General features: G+C 44.5%; 1 long non-coding RNA gene across 1 annotated transcript in view; it reads right to left on the reverse strand.

Moving 5' to 3' along the window:
- Positions 1-19,386, reverse strand: part of LOC307188483 — a 40,314-nt gene extending 20,928 nt beyond the window's left edge. Inside the window, exons 1-2 of the long non-coding RNA XR_013828953.1 lie at positions 19,259-19,386; positions 15,101-15,246 (exon numbers count right to left, since the gene is read on the reverse strand). This is a non-coding gene — a long non-coding RNA (uncharacterized lncRNA). The remainder of the gene's footprint in view (positions 1-15,100; positions 15,247-19,258) is intronic.
- Between the last annotated feature and the right edge of the window lie 3,186 nt (positions 19,387-22,572).

Raw genomic sequence — 22,572 nt, forward strand, 5'->3', positions numbered from 1 at the left:
AATGATGTCATGAGGATTAGGCTCTATTAGTGCCCCTATAAGAAGAAACCAGAGAATTTTTTCTGTCTCTCTCCACCATGTGAGGACACAGTGAAAAGACAGTTGTGTGCAAGCCGGGAAGAGAGCCCTCACCAGGCACTGAATTGGCCAGCACCGTGATCTTAGACTTCCAAGCCTCTAGAACTGTGACTTGTTAAAGTCACCAAGCCTCTAGTATTATGTTATGGCAGCTTGAGCTATAAGAGGACTAAATGGAAGAGACGTGGAGGAACCCTAAACGCATATTGCTAAATGAAAGATGCCAAACTGAAATGGATACATACTGTATGATTTCAGCTATATGACATCCTGGAAAAGGTAGGGCACTTAAACTATTCTGTATGATACTGTAATGGTCAATGCTTGTCATTCATTCCTCAAAACCCATAGGATATACAACAGAGTAAACTGTAATGTAAACTATGGATATTAGTTAATAATAATGTATGAACATTGGCTCATCAATTGTGAAAAATGCCCCACACTAATGCAAGACGTTAATAATAGGGGAAACTTTGGTTTGGGGAATAGATGTGAGGGGGTGTATGGGAACTCTATACTCTGCTCAAATTCTCTTTAAACTTAAAACTACTCTAAATATAGTCTACCAATTTATTTAAACAAAATACATCTAAGTTGCCTCATCATATTGTGAGGTTATTAACCATCTTAGAGCTTTTCTATTTGACCTACTTCTTTAATGTTCATTTCTATCTTCTTTTATCCTTGTAAAAAATATATCAAATGTTTCATATTACTCCACTTCCCAGCCTATTATCTTTTTAGCTATATGTCTTTCACAAACCTTCATTGGAAACTACATTAGATATCCTTGACTTATTACACTCTATGCCCACTACTATTTTCACCACCTCCCTCATAATGCTTGAACCTTGGCTATGACCCATTGTCACCTCTGGACAAATAGTTTCTGCTCTATTTTCTGTCTTCTGTCCTTCTGGGCCACTTCTATCTACCATCATTACCCAAAGAACTGACTTTACAGATTCTATATGCCAGTGTGTAAGACTTGCAGTGTTTTAAGTAGTATCCCAACCTCATGATGATGATTTGGGGTCATTACTAAAGCACTCGGGATCATACATATTATTTTAAGGTAGTTTTACAGGACAACGCACATTGGTATTTTTCTCCTATTAACAGAGTAGGAAATTGTGGGTTGATCTGCAGTTACTTCGATTAAGAAAGCAGGATATGAACACTGCTTCTTTGCTGGGGTACTTGGCACTGCTCTTTCTCGTGCGGGGACATATTTTGCGCCTTTACAGCCTGGCATCTAGGCGTACTGATCAGACTAATGCTTGGCTTTATTGGACTCGTTGACCAGTCTGATTGATATTGTGGTACATACAGGGTACTTGGTCATGGTTGCTCACCTCTGAACCTCAGCTTCATCACCTGCAAAGTGCAACTAATAGCATATCCGCTTTGTGGGGTTTTTATGGACTTGGCAAGCGTCATAGTGGCTGGCACATGCTAGAGACTCAGGTGATGCAGTAATTACTAAAATTTGCATTTTCAGTGGATCCTTCCCACCTGGACAGGGTGACTCACAGCCTTGGGGGAGGAAGAGCAGGACAAACAGCAATGGCCAGGATGTGGGGAGAGACTGGCCGCTCAGTAAGACCAGGCCAAGAAAGGCCGTGTGAGGGGGCTTAGCTTTTACCTTGTGGTAGAGGCCATCCAAAGGAGAAAGTGGAAGATGGGTAGGTATACACTTCTCCCTTAGGAATTGTCCTCGGGGTCTGTTTATCTCCTGGCATGGTCCGTTCAATGAGTTGGCCCCTCCAGCACGTTCTAGAGACGACTGGCCATGTCTGACCTTCTGGAGATACAGCCCTGACCTCCGGGCCACCTCACTGAGGAGAGGGCTCATGGGCGAATCAGCCTCACTCTGCATCTGTCCGCCAGTCCTGCACCCTGGACCACTCACTTGCAAGAGGCACATCCAGCTGCCAGAGGAAGTGACATTTCCTGACTCATCTGACTAGGAAAGAGCAGAGTGTCGCTGACCATTCCAGGGGAGTAGCTGCCACAGAAGACCAGGATGCGTACGAGCCATAGAAGATCAGAAGGAACAAAGGTCAGTCCACGTGGGAGTTCACATGGGCGCCTCACAGTCCCCAACATGCCCTCGAGTTTCCCTTCCAGCCCAACACACACTCCACCTGCCCACAGTCACCTGTGCCACCATCACACAGCCCCACAGAGCTCCAAACATCCTCAAACACACAAACTCCCTACCTATAAGCAGATGCCTGACTGTGTGCCCAGAACCCTCCTGCTCCAATATACATGCACTACAAACCCCAATAAAATCACAGCCACAGTCTTCAATACAAAAACACACCCCCAACGGCCCCTGATAATCAAACACCTAAATCCTCATATCCCACAAAAATCTACCCAACCCCATATAACCCCTCAATGCAAACACACAAACCCTTCAACAATAGCCAAATACATTCAAACCAAACTCACATACTTCTTCATATAAGACACAACCCCCCAAATCCAAATAACACATACAGTCCCCCCACAGCTCTCAACATCCACGTATGTACAATGCCTCAGAAGCTCAGACACACACAAAATGCCATCAGAGAGACACAATGTTTCCAACCTTTCCCTAAATACTCCCCGTAGAACACATGACGACCTCACACCCCCAATACAAACATACACCCATCTCCCTCTTGACATACTATAAACAGCCTCTGTCACATCCCGATTATACACACACAGCTAGCAACCCCAATTTACACTGACAACCCCAATCTGCAAATTCCTCCACACCAAAAATACACTCCCTGAACTCTTACCCTACAGGATGAGCATGTGTATAACCCCTGCACTCTGAATACACACAGATCCAACACACAAAGCATTAAGATGCATACCCCTACCTCTTCTCAAACGCCTGCACACATAGCCTCACAACACCCAGAAGCAGCCCACCACCCAGCCACACCATGCTACACCAACCGTACACCCACAAAGGCACTCATGCCCCTCGTCTCTCCCCAGATCACACATACACAGTCTCTACACAGCTTTACTATTACCCCAAACCATCCTATACCCTAAACATACATCCAAGAGTTCCCCACACAGCCCTAACCCATGACAGAGGCAGCTCTACCAGGGGCATCATGGCACCCCGAACGGGCAAATGCCACTGAGGTAAGTGACTCCTGTGTTGCTGCATTTCTTGCTGCTGTTGCAAATCATCCCTTGACCCCACCGAGGCTGACTGGGACACCCTAAACAGGAAGTGGCAGCATATAAGTCAGGGAAGAGGAAAACTCCATTCCAGGTGTTTCCTGTCACTACCCATTGCACCGAAACATCGGATGACCAGCATGAACAAGAAACAGAGACGTGTAACTATACGATGATCGAAATGCAAATGTTGCTAGAAAAAATTAGTCCAAGGGAAGGGGGAGAAGGGTGTTCCCCCTAATTATAAAGCCATGCTGTTACAATTCAAAGAAACATCAGATACAGTACAACAGGCATGGGACTGCATCCATGTTGTAGCTAGATATGAAAAAGATAATTTTTCTGAAGCCCCAAACCTCGCTGGCCAGTAAAGGCACATGGGCCCCGCTGCCCCATTGGCCAGGAACCCAAGAGAGGACCCTTAAGGGATATAGGGACTTCTGGGACCCTTACTGGTCTCCACCAAGGGGTGTTGCCATCACACAGCTCCATCCTTCATGAGATGACTAACAGATCTCCCTGTATTGGCAGCTCTGGAGATCGGGGGTCCCTGATGACGTAACCTTGGGAAAGCCCAAGCACAAGTTAGAAATTTTTGCTCAGGCGCTACAGACTCTTCAGGAGACCGGAGTGATGGGCAGCTGTCACCTCTCCGAATCCTGTACCCTGACCTCTGCCAAGGCCTCTGCCTTAGGGACCTGGCAGATCCCTGGAGCGTGGCCCTCCTCTGGGACACTTGCCCATATACTTCTCTAATTATCCTTGGGACACACATAAACAACTTTTCTTATGGCTCTCATTGACAACTGGAGCTCAAATTACAGTGCTTCCTGGGAACCCTTCCAATTATAAGCAAGGGTCACACTTTAGATTACAAGGCATAATAGTCAGGGGAGTAGAAAGCATTCAACTTCCATTGAATGTTACTATTGAAACAATCTTTATTAAAAACCTTTTAGTGCTGGTAGCCCCTTTGGCCCTACCCTTTCCCGTTACAGCTATGGATGCCTTGATGTACTCAACGACATTTGGAACAAACCCAAATTCCTGGCCTTCCTGGTGGAAGCTGAATATTGGGAGCCCATAAGACTGCCACCTAAGACAGTAAACATCCCCCAATAACATGTATGACAGGGGGCTGTGGGATTGCAGCCCATAATTCAGAATTTATGAAAAGAAGAAGTCATTAAACACACCATTTCTCCTTTTCAATTCCCCCATTTGGCTGCTATTAAAGCCTGCTAGTAATGAGCGGCCCCTTATAATCAACTACTGAAATATAAATGCTGATCCCCACTATTAAGGCTCCCATTTCCAACACTGTCCAGTTCATTAAGGATATCCAAAGGGCTCCAGGGAATTACTTTGCTGTGACAATCTAGCTATGACTTTCTATTCAGTACCAGTTATTAAGGAGTCCCAGCTGCAGTCTACTTTTACTTCAGAAGGCACCCAGTATGTTTTAACCTGTCTGCCTACTGGCTATCTTAACAGCCCAGCTATTGCCCACAGTCTTTGCTGGCAAGCCCTGGTGTCCCCTTGCACTGTCTGGCACTATACTGATGTTCTAATCCAGAGCCCCTCAGGAGATTGGTGCACGAGGCCCTAACATGGTTGGTGACCCACCTATAACATACAGGTGGGCTACTTATTGCCCCACATAAAATTCAAGGGCTGTCCACAACTATTAAATTTCTGGGCATTAACTGATCCTCTAAAAGCCAGGAAATTCCTCTTGCAGCTAAACCTCAGCCGTTAACTATTCAGCCCCCCAACACACTGTAGCAAGCCCAACACGTCTTACTTAGGTCTCTTCACACTTTGGAGGCAACAGATACCACGCTTGTCCATCATTCTTAGACCCATTTATGCAGCCACGTACAAACCCTCCATAGTTTACGGGCGAAGAGCTAAACAATAAGCTTTATAGCAGGCACAAAGGTCAACTGGCCAAGCCCTCCCACTGGTTTCCCCTGGCTGCTCCTTCTGGGCTGAGAATGGACTATGTGTCCTGGAGCCTTTGGACTAACACAGCTCCTCCTAGCTGCCTGTGGGCTTCTGCACCAGACGGCTGCACTCTACACCACTACACACCCTCAGAACCGATTTGGGAACTGGTTCGTTGGTTTTTGATCTTGCTTTTGTGTGCACTGATGCCAGAATTTGTTTGCGACTTTTGCGTTTTGGTGTACAAAATGGGAAATACTCCATCTACCCTGAAGGAGAGCCCTTTGGGGCCTATTTTAGATAAATGGGTGTAACATAGCCCTGAGCCTATGACTAAGTAAGACATGGTATACTACTGTAATAGGGTGCAGACCCAAAATATAGGATCAGAAGGGCGGTCGCCCCTAAAGGGCTCACTCAGTTTTTATAGGATCTCGCAGTTAGAAGTGTTTTGCAAAACAGCAAGCTGCCCTGGCAGTTGTCTAGCTGCCCACCCTCCCCCACGCCGCCATCATATTCACCACCTCCTGTTTCCCCTACCCACGGGGATCAAATAGAAGTTTCCGCGTTAACCCCCAGAGCACAGGAGCCTGATTTAGTATCACCATCTAAGACTCCACAGGACACCCAATTTGGACCGGGAGCCACTTCCACAGCAGGGCAATTTCCCTCGTGCTGACATCCTATAGAGGCCAGGGGACTCCCTTGCCTTGAGGCGTCCGAATCTCATCTCCCCACAGGAGCCCCAGGGAACTTTGACAGTGGGGAACCAGTTGATTGACTCTCCAATAGATACCACTCCCCAAACCCTCCCTGTTTATCTCAAGAGGCTTGTAAATATTAAACAAAGGGGAAACAAAGTCATCCTAGGAAAAACTTGCCTGTATCTTTGAGATGCAAATGTCCTTTCTGGTCTTCTCAGGAACCCTCATCTCTGCCATCTTTTTAAAATGCATCTTTTTGAAAGAGGGTAAAGGAATTTAGAAATGGACGTATCAAGGATAAATAAAAAACCTAAGTGTCTTTTCTGTAAAAATTCAGCCATCTAGACAAGTGAGTTTGATTTGTTCCATCTGCCAGAAACCTAATTTGAATCCAACCTCTTTTTATAAACTGATGGGCTTCACATGGCTGTACCTGACTCAGTGCTGAAATTCTGAAATGACAACCATGGCGTCTCTGTACGTCTGTGTCCTTGTATGTGCCTCTGTCTTTGGATAACATTGCTGAGCTCTATTTAACTGGCTCAAAGAAAAGTAAGCACTTACAAACCAAACTATTCTAAATACAAGAGAAACTGAGCTAAATGAGCTTCCGGATCACGTGAACTGGGAAATATTCAGTATTAATTAAGACCTGGTATTAACGTTCGTTTGTGGATCTAATTAATATAGACATGCTGTCAGAGTCATCAACATTAAGTATAATACTTTTATTGTGCCTAGGTTTAATATAAGCTAAATAAAATCTTGTTATATCTGTTGCAAATTTGTCAGCAAGGAAATAACTTGATGTGAAGAAACTTTTTTTTTTTTTGCAGTACGCGGGCCTCTCACTGTTGTGGCCTCTCCGGTTGCGGAGCACAGGCTCCAGACGCGCAGACTCAGCGGCCATGGCTCACGGGCCCAGCTGCTCCACGGCATGTGGGATCTTCCTGGACCGGGGCACGAACCCGTGTCCCCTGCATCGGCAGGCGGACTCTCAACCACTGCACCACCAAGGAAGCCCGTGAAGAAACTTTTAAGGAAAGAAAATGCAAATGAGATAAGAGCTTTAGGTGAACTTTTTAAAATACTTATCTTTTAGGAAGGTCTATCTAAAATTAATCTCTCCAGATATCTGATCACTTGAAAGAATTGTGCTAAAATAAGTGACAGAAGGTTTATGGAAAGTGGACCCTGAAAAACGGAGTTCTGTACGTGGTCAGGACTAAGTTTAAAATAAGTTTAATTGGGGCTTCCCTGGTGGCGCAGTGGTTGAGAGCCCGCCTGCCGATGCAGGGGACATGGGTTCGTGCCCCGGTCCGGGAGGATCCCGCATGCCGCGGAGCGGCTGGGCCCGTGGGCCATGGCCGCTGGGCCTGCGCGTCCGGAGCCTGTGCCCCGCAACGGGAGAGGCCACAACAGTGAGAGGCCCGCGTACCGCAAAAAAAAAATAAATAAATAAAAATAAAATAAGTTTAATTGAGTAAATAAATTTTAAAAGTAAGCTGGTGCACAACTTGAATTTCACTTTTCTCTCTGTTAAGAAGACAAGGTTTCTTAAGATTTTGGACTGCCTTTGATACTGGATTTTAAGTTTTCCTACCTTTTAAGAGATCTGTTCTGTACTTGCCTTTGAAATCTTTTATTGTTACTTTGGCTAAGTGAATAACTATTGTTTCACAGTGACATGTGACCCTATCTGACTGTTTTAAACCCTTTTCTTATTTTTTTGACAAAACTTCCCAAATCAAATTATAATGAAGTTCCTTTGACCTCTAGCTAACTTTGGGGTGCTTCAAAGGGCCCCTGAAACACCCCAAAGAGAGATATTAACTAATTAGGTTGACTTGGTATGTTGAATTACACGGGAAGTCTTGTCAAATAAGCAATAAATCTTCTTAGGTTATATTGTATGCCGAATGATACAGGTATTCTACAGATTAGATGGAGTTCCTAAAATTTGGTATGGCCTGGTAAAATGTTACCAGTCAGAATTCTCTTTATTATCTGAAAGTGTGCATGTCACTGCAGTAACCATGTTACTTTGTCAATTGCACTGTAATCAGATTTAAACGTGCCTTCTTAAGTCTTTTGCCATTGTACACAGTTATGGTTTCACTCTGATGCCTTTGCAAAAATGCTTCCTCTTCAAGAAGATTTATAGAAGGGACCTTTGCATAAATACAAGTTTCTGGTTTTCAAACCATAAAGGTGCAGTGGGTAAGAACTTGAAGAATTCTAATGGGAAACCTGATGGCTTCATAAAGCTGTTAACAAAAACGATTAGTTGCACATGACTGGGTAAACTGGTGACTATGGTTAGAAGTTTTATGGTTTCTATCTGAAAAATGACTGTTTTAAATCTGTGTTTTCCACATGTAAGCAAAACCCTCCCCTTAAACTAATTATGACTTACAGTAATTTCTTAAATTATACCCTTGTAAGCAGAACTGAAACATTTATCTTTTTCTCTCTACCTGGTTGATCCTGCCAGTAGTATAGGCTTGTCTCAAAGATTAAGCCCTGCATGTCTAAGTACGCACTGCTGGTACACTGAAACAGCGGATGGCTCACTAAATCAGTTATGGTACCTCTGGTCGCTCGCTATTGCAATTGCATTACAAGTAGTTATACTGATCATTGTTCTTTGTTTCCAGATTGTTTGCTCTTTGTGTCTCCCTGCTGCACTGTGTCTTTGTTAACGTTACTAGCTGCATTACTTATATCCTGTCTACTTTATAAGACTGGTGTCTCTTACAGTACCCAGTATGTAACCAGGCCTCCAACAATACTTCTATGGCTAAACATCTTGAGGAAACAGACCACATTTATAACATGAAATAACTGTAATAGTGTGATTCTAGGTATGGGAGGAAGCAACAAGCGAAAATGTCTCCTGGATCATAATTAGATAGAGGATCCAGAGGATCTTTAATTATCAATAGGGCCTAATCCAAAAACTAGCACCTGGAGTGGCATATCAAGAATTCTCCCCTGACCTGGGATGAGCCTCCCAGCGCCGTGGGACAAAATTTGATCCTGAAATGTCTCCCAAATATTGGTCAAAACCCTGACCAAGAGGAGAGGATCTGAGAAATAGAATATTTCCTGACACATCAGTCATTAGCGACTGCAGCCCTCCAACATGAGCCGGTGAGCCCTGACGAAACTCAGGGTATGAGAATATAGTATACAGGCCCCGGATAGCTGAGGTACATATCAAATGAATGATTTCAGACTCTTGCATCTTCCCATACATAGAAAGGTGCTAAATTCCTTAACTTGAGATGCTGCCTCCCAGGCTTGAAGCCCTCAAAATTCCCATCAAATAGATCATAACTCTCAACTTTTAGGCTGAGAATATTTTTTTAAGGCTACAGGTGTAAAGGAGACACTTTCCAGAGAGGAACAACAACAACAAAAAAACGTTTGGAACACTGGCACCCATGGTGGACACTCCCGGAAAGATCCATCTGACGAAGCAATTAGAAGGGCCGTCACCCCTTTTTCCACAAGACTGTGGAATGGACATTGACAGTAGGGAATTGTAACAGGGAAGAGCCAAATCTGACTACACGTTGGATCTGTTTCTTTTGCTTTAACCTTTGCCTTCAGCTGCTTTCGTTCACTAAAAGGATACTGTGTGTACATAATGGCCTGCCTCGGGGAACCCTGTCCCTCTGTCTGAATGTTAAACCAAAGTGCCTTTGTTCAGGGAAACATATGGACTCTGTCCACCTGTGGATGGCTACAATTAAGAAGAAATTAACACATCTCCTCCCCGAGGCTGGCCATTCCAGAGGCTATTCGCAAAACTTATGGCCTTCTTACTTTACCTCCTCATCTCCTCCCCATCTCTGTGCTATGAAAGAAACTGGCATCCAAACCCCAATAAGATGGTTATTTTGAGACTTTACTCCGCCATCTTCTCCGTCTGCTGGCTTTCCGAATAAAGTCCTATCCCTTGTCTTAACACCTCATCTCCGATTTATGGCCTGTCGTGCGGCAAGCAGAGCAAGCTTGGACTTGGTAACAATTTTACTCAGGACACGGTGTCACAAAATGGGACACTGCTTTCTGTTTGTTTGTTTTGTTTTTGTTTTGGGCCGCGCCATGTGGCTTGTGGGATCTTAGTTCCTCGACCAGAGATCGAACCCGCGCTCCCTGCAGTGGAAGCTCGGAGTCCTAACCAATGGACTACCAGGGAATTCCCATGGGACACTGTTATGGCCCTCAGTCATGGCCCTCACCTTTGTGAGACAGAGGTAGTAGTGTAGCAGGATTGAGAACGTTGTAAAGTTTAAGATAAAGATTAGGTGGTGAAAGCAGGATTTCACAGGAAGTTAATCTAGTGATACTTGCAGTGAAATGTTGTCAATTCAGCGTTAAGAAGACTGTGGACAATGTGTGGAGTTTGCAAATAAATTTCATTTTCTACAGTCAAATCTGCCAAGGCTTCCACTAAATTTGCAGTTGTGGCTATAACCTGAAGACAACTGAGATAGGCAAAAGCAACTGAATCAAGTTGCATGCTATAACAGGCAACAGGCCTATGTTTACTACCATGCTCGCACAGTTCTGCGCGGCCTGATTATGCCTTGCATGCACAAATAAAGTAAAAGGTTTTGAATAACCTAAAGTTAATCTATTAAGTAGAGATCTCTTTTCTAACTTAAAAGGGCTAATATATTTTGCCTCCAGTGGAGATCTCACCTTAAAGTTTCCGGATCAACCTGAACCTGATCATTTGGGCAACCCTAAGGCAGGCAGCTCTTGCAGCGCTTGTTTTAGCCTTATAAAAGCCTGCTTATGTTTATCTTCCCAAGCAAAGGATTCAGGAACTACATCTTTAATAAGTTCATAGAGTGGAAGAGGTAACAGAAAAATTTGGAACCCAGAGCTTGCAATAACCAGCTAAACCTAGAAATCCACAATGCTAGCACTTAGTTGTGAGTCTAGGAAGTTCCTGTATCAGCCTAATTCTCTCTGGAGATAGCTGAATTCCTTCAGTGCTTAGATTACGTCCTAGGTAATGAACAGCGTCTAGAGATCATTGTAATTTTTCCTTTGTGTTCTTTCTCAGCTAACTGTTGCAGCAAATAAATGGAATCTTTTATGAATGCCTTATGGAATCTTTACAGTAGCTGAGTACAGCAGGAGGTTATCTTCATATGGTAAAATGGTTGATTTCTCAGGGAACTAGAGGGTACTTAAATCTTGGTGAAGTACTTGGGAGAAAAAAGAAGGGGTCCCAGTGAACCCTTGAGGCATAAAAGTGCAGGTATATTGTTGACTGTTCCAAGTAAAGGCATATAGATATTGGCTGTTGGGTCTCCGGGATGCTGAAGAAAGGTGAACAAAGGTCTCCAACAGTAAACCATTTCAAGTCAGTTGAAGCTTGTGACAGAAGGGTGGCTAGGTTTGGAACAACAGGAAAACAACAGGGAAAAACTATTTTTATTAACAGCTCCCAAGTCCTGGACAAATCGCCATCCTGCCAGGTTTCCAACCAGGCAAGTTTGGCATGCTGCAGGGACGAGTACAGGAATGATTACCTCCCGGGCAATTAAGCCTTCTACAATAGGTACGAGACCTTGTATGACCGCAGGCTTTAATAGTTGCTGAGGAAACCTAGGGAGAGGTTTAGCTACATCTATCTGAATCTTTATAGGTTTGCATTTTTTGATTCTTCTGATGTTAACACTGTCAGAAGTAGCCCCCAAATTTGCAGGCATCTCCATCCAATTAGGGAACTTTTGTTGAACTTCCTCTTTTATGTCCAGGACAGGTTTTAAGGAACATAAATGATCAGGTTCAGGTTGATCAGGAAATTTTAAGGTGAGATCTCCACTGGAGGCAAAATGTACTGGCCCTTTTAAGTTAGAAAAGAGATCTCTACCGAATAGATTAACTGGGGCTATATTGCATAGCGAAAAGGAATCTTGGTGGAGATAAAAATTCTCTCTGAACTGTATTAGGTACTCCCACTATGGAAACATCCTCTTTACTCAGAGGGACCTGTTGTTCTTTGAGGGCGGGACTTAGAGTAGAAAGCACAGCTCTGGTTAGGGCTAGGGGTAGGGTGTTAAAGGTTAGGTAATTCTGTTTACAGTTAGGGTTAGGGTTTAATGGAGATTTCAAAGTGAAGTATGAGAGTGGGGTCTAACGTAGAAAGCACAGCTCCAGTATCAACTAAAAGTTGGCAGTTTTTCATTATATTTTCCTCTGGGCTGTTCAAGGTAATTGCTGGTAATAGTTTACCAGAGAACCCCTGGAGTTCTGCCAACTATGGGAGAGGGTTATGGGGGGCCCTCCCTTTGAGACAGATATGAGAGCATTCGTGAAGAGTTTGCATAGGACCTTTGAGGACACCTTTTTTTCCAGTGTCCTCACTGATTACAAATGAAACATCAACTTTGGGTCATCGAATTGATCATGGACCCCTAGGAGGTTGTAATGGGGGAGGCCCAGGTGTTATTTTGTGTCTCTTGCCTTAGAGCTGTTGTAACTGTAAGGCTATGAGCTCGGTGGATTTCTGTTTGTGATCTTGCTCCAGGGTCCTTTCAAAATGCTCAGCTATAGTCACCAGTTCAGTCAGGCCTACAGCCTCCCACCCTCTTTTCTGCCCTTTTATCAATCCACTAATCTCAGAAGATAATCCATTTACAAAAAGGGCAGTTAAAGCAGGCTGAGTGGCCTTTTTATTCCTTGGAACACCAACTGCTGTAAAAAGAGAGCTTCCAAACTGGCTCTAAAGTCTTCCACCCCTCTTTTGTTTGTGTGAGTGAATAATAGACCAATCACTATTAGGCCAATTACTAACAGACCAAGTGTGAGCAGGGAAGATTTTAGGAATAGCTTATAAAAGGTCAGTTGTTATTCTGCAAGCCTTTTCAGGTTGAGGATCTTGAATATCATCCTAGGGATTATGTCATTTTGCTTCCCGCATCCATTCTGGGGCTTCCCCCAGTCCTACCAACACGGGTACAAGCGGATAAAGATCTAGCAGTTTGGGGACATGCGCCCTGACAGTGACTCTAAATTCTTCAGTAACTGTTGGGGGTTCCTCCCTAGGTTTAGAGAATTCTTGGACTATAGCTCTCAGCTCAGTCTTTGACCAAGGGGTAAAGGACACCTGAGGGGGCTCACCTGCAACCTCAGGTAGTTTTACTTTAAATGGCAATTGTTAAATATTCTCTTTGGAATAGAAAAGTATTTCAGACAGAAAATGAGTAAAACAAGAGTACTCAGGTGAAAAAGGAAAGGGGGAGTTAAACCTGCAGTCACATCCATCCTATGGTCTTTTGTTTCAGGTACCTTTTGTCTCTTTAATTTTTCATTAGCTTTTTGTTCTAAGTCTCTAAACGAAGCTATTTTGGAATCTTGAAACCTTCTGTAAACTTTTACATATCAATTAAAGCAGGCATCTCATTCTCCCTGTCCAATTTGTGAACCCTTGCTCTCTAGTGTTTTCCTTAAATGAACAATCTTGTCTAACTGGAACATGCCCCACAATGACCACTGTAATTCTAGATCAATATTAATATAATTTTGCCATCTTTCTAAATATCTACAACCTCCAGGACCATAGTTCTTAAATATAAAATAAGAAGGTGTGCCAGAAGCTGGCATTCTCAACTCTTTGGCGATAAAGGATCTCATTTCCTTAGCTAGCCTTTGTCAACCCAAAAGAACACACAAAAAAACTGCGCCTTAATATATCAGCAGTAACAAAGAGATGTTACTATGTCCTGGACAAAAGAAGGCCTGGTATGCACCACCACCAATTACCAGGGATTCTTGGACTGAGGAAAAAGATCCAACCAGCAAATCCCAAGGAATGGGGACTGCAAACTGATTCCAAACAAAATGGAGAACTATAGCCGCCACCAACAGTTCCAAGCATGGAAACTGGGGGCTGATTCCAAACAGATGGGCAAGTGCAGACTACACTGTCAGCAGTGCCCAATGTGGAATCCAGGGAACAAAATTAGGGGCTAGGGTTTACCACTCAAAAATATACTGGCAATAACCAAGAGATGTTACTGTGTCCTGGGAATTTCCATCTGAAAGGCTAGGCCTTTGGCCTCAGGGAGAATCCTCTACCAGCCCAAACTGTCCTGCCCTGTAAAGGAAAGCCAATTAGATTGGGAGCACAAACGCAAAGAGAATGGAGCTCAAACCAAGAGGAGCTTACCAACAACCTTCAGGAAGGGCAAGAAACACAGGGAACTCAAAGGAGTTGTGGGCACCACACCTGTTCCTCCTTGTCCCAAATGTTATCAGAAATTTGCTTCAGATCCCATCACTGCCACCAATATATTTATCTTTTTCTTTTTAAAAAGATAAGCATTTCATCATAAAATCATCCTGTTAGCAGTAGCAATCATAAGAGTGGATTTTAGAAAAGTGCACGTACATAGTTTTATACAGAACATTTCTGGAGGGATACATATTAAACTGTTAGTGGCCACCTCTGCATGCTACCAATGTATTAAAAAACAAAATTTAACTGAGTAAATTTGAAGATTTACTTTGAATTTTGAATAAATTGGCTTTATTAAACGATTCATGAATCAGGCAGCATCTCATCTGATAGAAAGGGACATACTCCAACGGGTTACACAACATGGAAGGCTTTTTTTTTTTTGGCCATGCCACATGGCATGTGGAAATCTTAGTTCCCCGACCAGGGATCGAACCCATGCCCCGTGCATTGGAAGCGTGGCGTCTTAGCTGCTGGACCACCAGGGAAGTCCCAGAAGGCTTTTATAGTAAGGAGGGTGGGACAAGGAAAGAAAGTCATCATCAAGGGGAAAAATGAAAGTTCACTGGAGGAAAGGAAAACTTCAGGTGACAATGGCGTCTCATTGGCTAAACTGCGGAATTTTCTATTAGCTATTTCTATTTTCTATTTCTTGTTGCTGGCCAGGAAGGAAGTCTTCCCTCCTCCAGCTGGGGTAGTAAGGTGGTTGCACTTCCTCTTTGGGGTCAGTAAATGACCTCTTCCTGTTGGGGTAATTGATGATGAGAAGGCATGAGAGCTCCCTCTACGGGGGGGGCCTTCCAGACTCCAATTCTAGTTGAGGTTTCCTTTTGTTAACATTCACAGCATGTTTTATTGGCAGGAGGATTCACAATGAGGGAGAAAAGGCCACAAGACTCACCAGAAAGAAGGCTCAGAAATTCTTGGGTGGGTCCAAGGGAGGCACAAGGTGGCTGTGGGGTCAGCTGGTGGCTACAATGATCACATGGTTCCCTCTGATGGGTTTGCAGCTCGATGTGGAATAGTGAATAAAAGGGTCAGTTCATCCTATCAGAGAAACATGAAACTGAGATAAGCTTCCCACTGCTAGAAGCATCTTGAGCCTTCAGAAAAGAACAGAGAACATGTCTAAAGGGTTTGGCAACATCAGAGCCATATCTCCTCAGAGTGGGACTCCCCAGGCTCTGAAGGTCTCAGTCCCCCACTCTCCCTCAGTGACAAAGCCTCCCCACCTCTGTCCTCGTCAGTTCAGTGATCCCTAGAGGTCCTGCCTATCCGTGAGGACTTAGGTTTCCATGGAGACAGGTTGGTTGAGACCTAGTGATACAGTTAACCAGCCTGATACGCAACAGTTCCCACCACCCTGGGGCAGTTGGGCTCAGGGACACATGGCTCTGGACCCCATGTGGAGGGTGTCCTTGCACGTCAGCTGTGCCACAGAAGACCCAGTAATGCCTGTAGCTGTCCAACAGATTCTCAGGGGGTTTTCCTGGGAAAGCCCTTGGTCATCTGACCTCCTATCCAGGAAGCCCCACGACTTTCTGACTGCTGCCTGTCACACCAACAACACACCTGTGAAGGTTCTGCTCTGCATGGCCATCTGTCCACCAGGCCCCCACTTCTAGGGACCCAGATGCTAGGACCACACAAATGCTGCAGGACTGTCCACCTGCCTAAGGTACAGACACCCCTGTATCCATCTGCATGATTTCTACTGGGAATCAACAACATTTATGGGGATTCTCTGGCCCTAAAGAACAGGATAGGAGCAATGCAATGATTCACAATTACCAGGGTCAATGCACATATACAAGGGCCCAGAGCCCCAGATGCCCCACTCACAATTCACATGAGTGTCCCATACGTACCCACCGATGCCCAAATATTCTTGCTCCATACATACATACATCCAAACACGCACATCAGTAGTACGCTGGTAAGTGCTTGATAAAAAGCTCTCTGAGAAAGGTGCGAAAGACTTCACTTATGGTATCTACTGGTATAAATATTCCCAGCATGACCTATTTCAAGCTACCCACCTGACATCACTAAACACAGAGCTGGGAAGAGATATGCACCATTGACTATCCCAAGATAGTATGAACCAGTTCCAGCACATCCCACACCTTTTCCTATGAATATGTGCACAGAATCCACTTACACCCCAAGTAGAACCCTCAACTCCCACCACACATATATAACCAAAAGGATACCACATATACATATGTGTTTGTACACACACACACACACACACACACACACATATATATATCCTGCACACACACGTACATTTCTACCCACACCCTGAATAAATACACAAACAGACCACCTCTTACTACCTACATTTTTACAGACAAAACCTTACTCACCCTGAATATTCACATTCCACTCTCACAACTATATATACACACACAACATGGGCCTGAAAACAAACATGTGCAACCGATATGCCATCCAGATGTACACACTGAGTACCTAAACACACAGGCTCACCAAGTCCACAACTGTCTCATGTGCAATCCCAAAAAAGACCCATATGCAATCCCACAGCCCTAGAATACATACACTCCAGGATTCCTGCACACACACGTAACCTACACGGTCTACTGGTTTCCAAACACACAAACTAAACTCTCACATCCCGCAGAATACATACCCCACAAGCCCCAGGAACTCAAAAACACACACAGACACAAATAACCTATACTTATCAAATACAGCTGACCCTTGAACAGCTTGGGCGTTAGGGCCAACCCTCCATGCAGTGGCTCTGTGTCCATGGATCCTGTAGTAGTCCTGTAGTATTTACTGAAAAAGAAATCCACTATAAGTAGACCCGTGGGGTTCAAACCCGTGTTGTTCAAGGGTCAACTGTACATATAAGTCCACCTCACTAATACTGACAACACACATACAAGCAACACCACTAAATTCTTCAGGCATTACATTTCAAAATAGACACATAGAGGACTCTAAGCCTCCTGATATACTCACAAATCACAAATACACACACCCACAAACTCCTCATGAGTATACACCCCAAATGCTCAGACACATTCAAAACAGAAAAACATCGACAACTTCTGCAGTCTTACTAATATACATACACAATTCTCACACACCTATGGATACACACATGCAAATATTCCTAACCCCTGAACATATGGATCCCCTCCCAAACACTATACATTATGCTACCTCTCCAGAAGACAAGCTCCCCACCACTACCCCAACATATAAACTGTATATGTGTGTGTATATATATATATTTCTACCCTCATCCTGAATATATAGACAGACCAGCTCTTACGCCTACCAAACACATGTATAAACACCCTAGCATTCTGCAAAGAAATACACTTTGAATACTCCTAACAACTCCATACCTTATGAACAAGCTTTGATAATGCACGCACCTGATGATGGACACACACACGGATTAGAATACACAAGTAAGATACATGGAAATATCTCCAGCAAACCATTTATGAAACAACTTCCATATATCAAATTATCCCTAGCTATCAGCCAGCTCACACATATACAAGTACTAACAAATACCGGTACCACATATTTCTAATACATATAAATGCAATTGTCCATCTTCCCTGTAGAAACATAGAACCCCACCTCTCTATCAGATACACATATACTCACTTCCCAAAATACATAAGCCTAAGAGGCTCCTACTGAAAATTACAACTGCACAGCATCAGCAAATATTCCTCCAAGTGGCCGTGAGCCTTGAATACTCACACAAACTCATTTAACACACAACTCTCCACAAGTCCCAAATACAACCACAATTACCCAGTACACTACAAATATGCAATAACTTCACCCTGTACGCCCTTTCTTCCAAATACACATACAGTACCACACTACTGGCGTATACACAACACCACATTCCCAACCTCTCACACAGAATTAACTCTGCCATCTTGCAGAATACAGAATCATACAAACACAACATACCTACATATACAACATCCACCAGTCCCATAAAATAGTCACAGACTTGCCCTCTACACATCCAAATATACATAGACAGCTCCTGAAAATGCACACACACAAACACCCCATAACAATACAACATGCCCTGAATACACAAATGATCAGCCTACATTCCCCAAATACACAAAATAAACAGACTGGACACCCAAAGTAATATACACCACTATTTCTCCTGACATTGCCCTTATGCATACGCAGATAATCCTTCCCAATCCACCATTCGACACACACAAATCCCCAAATTCATGGGAGAAAAGAACACATGTAAACATATTCCCCAAACACCAAATTACAAACACCTAACCACCAACTCCTTGAGTATGCCTGCGTCACATCCCAACACCCTCTAAATACAACACTCACTCTTACACACTCACAAAAACACAGGCATGACCTCCCTTCAAAGACAAATAACCACAGACAAAACCAACCCGCACATGTGACTACACATCAGATTCCCACCAACCAATTAAATATGTACAGACCCCATCTATGCTTGCAAATCAGTCAGGATTTGACATCAGGTAATAAACATGTAAAAATACATGTTTATTACCACATTCAGCAAAGCTGCTCCCATCGCTGACAAAAGAATGCAGTTTGAACATAAGTGTTGATTGATGTTTTTATGATAAGAAGGAAGGCACTAGTGAAACTATGAGTGTGTTCCCTCGATCTTCACGCATTTTCCAATCACCTGAGCTACACCTCTGGAAGCAGATGAGGGTTTTCAACTCGCAAGAACGTCCCTCTAGCTTTTGTACTCTTCACAACGCGCAGACTAGCACGGCACCTGTTGAAGAGCTCGCACACACTATTTACCCCCCACTGGAGGCCCCGCAGTCACGGAACCCTTCATGCAGCCGGCTCCCCAGCCGTGCCAATAACCCTGGGGCAAACACCTCAAGGGAATCGAGCTCTATGGGGGCGTGAATCCACATTGTGGCGAGTCTCCTTACACGGACAAGGGCACAAATAACGCACAGGGTGAACAACAGCGCAGAGCGGTGACACCTGAGGGGTGAAAAGTGCCCGTACCCCTTACCTCAGGATTCCTATAACTGACCCTAGAGGCCGCCATGACAGGCCCCTCCGCCGCCTGACGGCCGTTGAGGCCCCACCGTCCGCGCTCGCGCATGCGCTCCTGTCTTCCGGAGCAAACTGCCCCAACAGACGCTGGGAGCCGTTGGAGGACGGCGGTCCGCGTGCCCGAGAGCCCCGCCCCAGTGGGCGTGCGCAGGCGTGCGCAGGCGTCTAGGCGCGGGGAGCGCGGGCATCTGCTCCAGGCGGTCTCTGCAGGAGAGGAGAGAAATGGAGGGTCGGGCACGCTGCGCAACTTGACTGGCGACGCTCCTCGCCGGGAACTTTCGTGACGGTCTCTTCTTAAAACCAGCTCTTGTGAGATGTGCACTCGTGATTTTTATATTGCACACGTGAAACCCATGCACTCAGCTACAAAGCGTTGTGGAGAGCTCCGCTGTAAGCACAGTAGCCTCAAATTGGGGCAAGTGCTTTCATGCCCTTTGGACTGCAGTTCCTTGGTTCTTGCTTATGCCTTTCAAAAAGCAGTAGGTCCTTTTGCCTAGCAAGCCTGAAGTTTCCGTTAAAGAACAATTCTAGCAAAGAATTTCAGACCTGGGAGACACTCTTAAGATACTGTCTCCTGACTCCGTTCCTAGAGTCTCTGCAACGCATTTTACTCTACTAGAATATTTTTTCTCAGTGTATTTAAGACATGGAGGTTGTTCAATAAATGTTGATTTACAGCTGTTTCCTTTGTACGGGCTTGGGTTTTTTTAAATAATTTTGAGAAAGAGTTGACAATCTGGGCCAATTTCAACACAGCAGGTAGTGTGGGAATAATTTTACTTTCCCTCCCTCCTTTTTTAATAATATCTTGCAGAATTTCGGTTGACAACAACAACAACAAAAATAGTAGCGGGATCAACTTACTGACCTGACTTTGTAATACTTCCCAAAGAAACTTCAATCATCAGATCCGCTTTCTGGTCAGTCGCAAGATTAGAGCATTTCTCACTCAACAGGATGCCCCTGAAGACCCCTCACATCTAACAGCACTAAGCACTTCCAAGTGCACAGACTTGAAAACTCCACAAGACACAAACATGTTATCTCTTCGTTTCTTTAATGTTTCGTGATTGCGTGGAAGATGAACTGTCTTCTGAGGCTTGTGATGCATGTCCAGAGATGTTTTTTCTCAGTAGTCAATGCCTGCCCCCAGCCTCTGTGCAGGAATAGTCAGAGATCATGATCCAAAGGACTTTTAGATATTCCCTTCTGTGACTGGTCTTCCCAAATTACATTTGGGCTAATTTGATTATCTCTGTCTCTGGGGTGTAGGATTTTGAAGTATTACCAAAGAGACTGCAGAATTGGGACTGGCTAATTTTTGCACAGTGCAATTTTTGTATCAGTGGCCTTGAGAAGAGTCCTTCAAATACTGTATCAGAGTTATGAGTGCGAATCTTGTAAATAATTGGTTGAATGACTGAACAAAGGGAGGAAGCAACAAGGAAGCCTGCCTTTCTCGAGTGCCTGGGTACAATATTTTGCCTCACCATCCCTCTAATATGAAGTTATTGGTTGAAAATCATTTAAGTTTTCCTTCATTATAAAAGTTCCAGTACTGAGCGATATTCACAAATCGTTTATTTTTTTCAGTCCCCAACAGGAGTTTCCTTAGATATAAAGTTCACCATGATGTTGCTTGAAATATTCTCACCTTATCTTCTCATCTTCTTCTGAGTCAATTTCTCCTGACAAGGGGCAAGGAACTTCTTAAGCACCAACAGGAGTCTTTTTCACACTGTGGAACAGTCCTTCTAAACCTCTGTTTCCCTCCCCAACACCCCACAATCAGTAGGAGTTCTACTGCTGCTACAGCAGTCAGTGAATCTCGTCTCCCAAGAGACTTGGTTGCCATCTTCTGAGGTTTTCAGCTTTCATCTCCCTTGACAAGTTTCCTAACAGTCCGCTCCTCTATGAAAATAGATCGCCTTCATTTTTAGTTGCATGAATATCTCTGGGAAGATTTTAATGAAAGAGAGAACACTGGTTTCCTCCGGGAAAGAGGATTGGGTTGACAGGGGAAAGAGGTGGGAGGAGGACTCGCCACTGCATATTCCATTTTGCACAATTTAATTTTGAACCATGAGAAGGTGTTACTCGCTTAAAATATTATACTAAAATCATTTACAAGGTAAAAAACTAAATCTTTAACAACCATGGAATACTATGAGAAAGACATTTAGTGAATTCTGGTCTTGGACATGGGGGCTGCATGACAGCTTTTTGATGGACGGGGGCTTTCCAGCACAAAGGATCATTAGTAAGGCTGGTCCTGCTGGATGTTGGTTGGAGCACAAGGACCACTTCCTTAGGAGTGATGTACATACAGCAGTCAAAGACACTGGATCTGCTGAGACAATCCTAATTTCAAATGCTCACTTCCATGTGGCCATAAGTCCCCAAGTGTTTATCAGACTAACACTTGGGTATTTTGTTCAGAAAGTCTAGTCTCTGTTGAAGTAAGTCAAGAGCCAGGTAGGAAGCAGAGTGTGTTGAGGGACACAAAACTAGGTTGATGGATAAAGACGTGAAAGGAAGGGACCGTCATGTCCAACGTCGGTGCCGTGAATCAAAAAGTTTATAAACTGCCTAAAGAGGCACACGCCAATTGTGTTGCCACTGTGTGAGGTGGAAGGAACTTCCGGTTCTTGCCTACCTCCCAGAGCCCTCGTGGAATGTCCCCCCACCCCACCTCACCGGGACCCACGTGCCGTCTGCCCCTCCCCCACTGCAGAACGTTTCAGCCCACATGCTACTGTTTAAATGTAAACGTGGCTCTCCTTGGATCCTGAGCAACTGCTGAAGCAGGTCGCTCTCTGGGTCCTGGTCTTGACGTTTCTCATTGAGGCTACCAGGCAGCAGTAGTCCGTGCCCAAGCCTGCAGGATGGCTTCAGAAGGAGGTAAGCCTATAGGCTGGGGGGGTGTTCCCAGAGACCCTGCCATCTCTCATATCCTTCGGGTTCATACATGACACTTCACTGTGGGCACATAGTTGGACTGAAGTAGAGGGAGAAGAGAGCACTGGACCCACAACGACATTTCACCTGGGGAGACTGGGGAGCCTGAAGAAACCTGAGACTGCACTGGGGAGGAGGGGTCATTGGAGGTGGATCAAGAGGAATTGCCCTGGCTATGGAGAAAGGATGGCAGCAGACGGTTGATTGTTTCTAGAAGGGAGACAAGCCACTCTGAAATGTGTGTGTAAGGATGTGTGTGATGTCCTGGTGGTGACACAGGGAGGGTCATGAGGAAAGCCTAGACCTGTACTA

Source organism: Stenella coeruleoalba (genome assembly GCF_951394435.1).
Source record: "Stenella coeruleoalba genome assembly, chromosome: 7".
NCBI classification, from domain to species: Eukaryota; Metazoa; Chordata; class Mammalia; order Artiodactyla; family Delphinidae; genus Stenella; species Stenella coeruleoalba.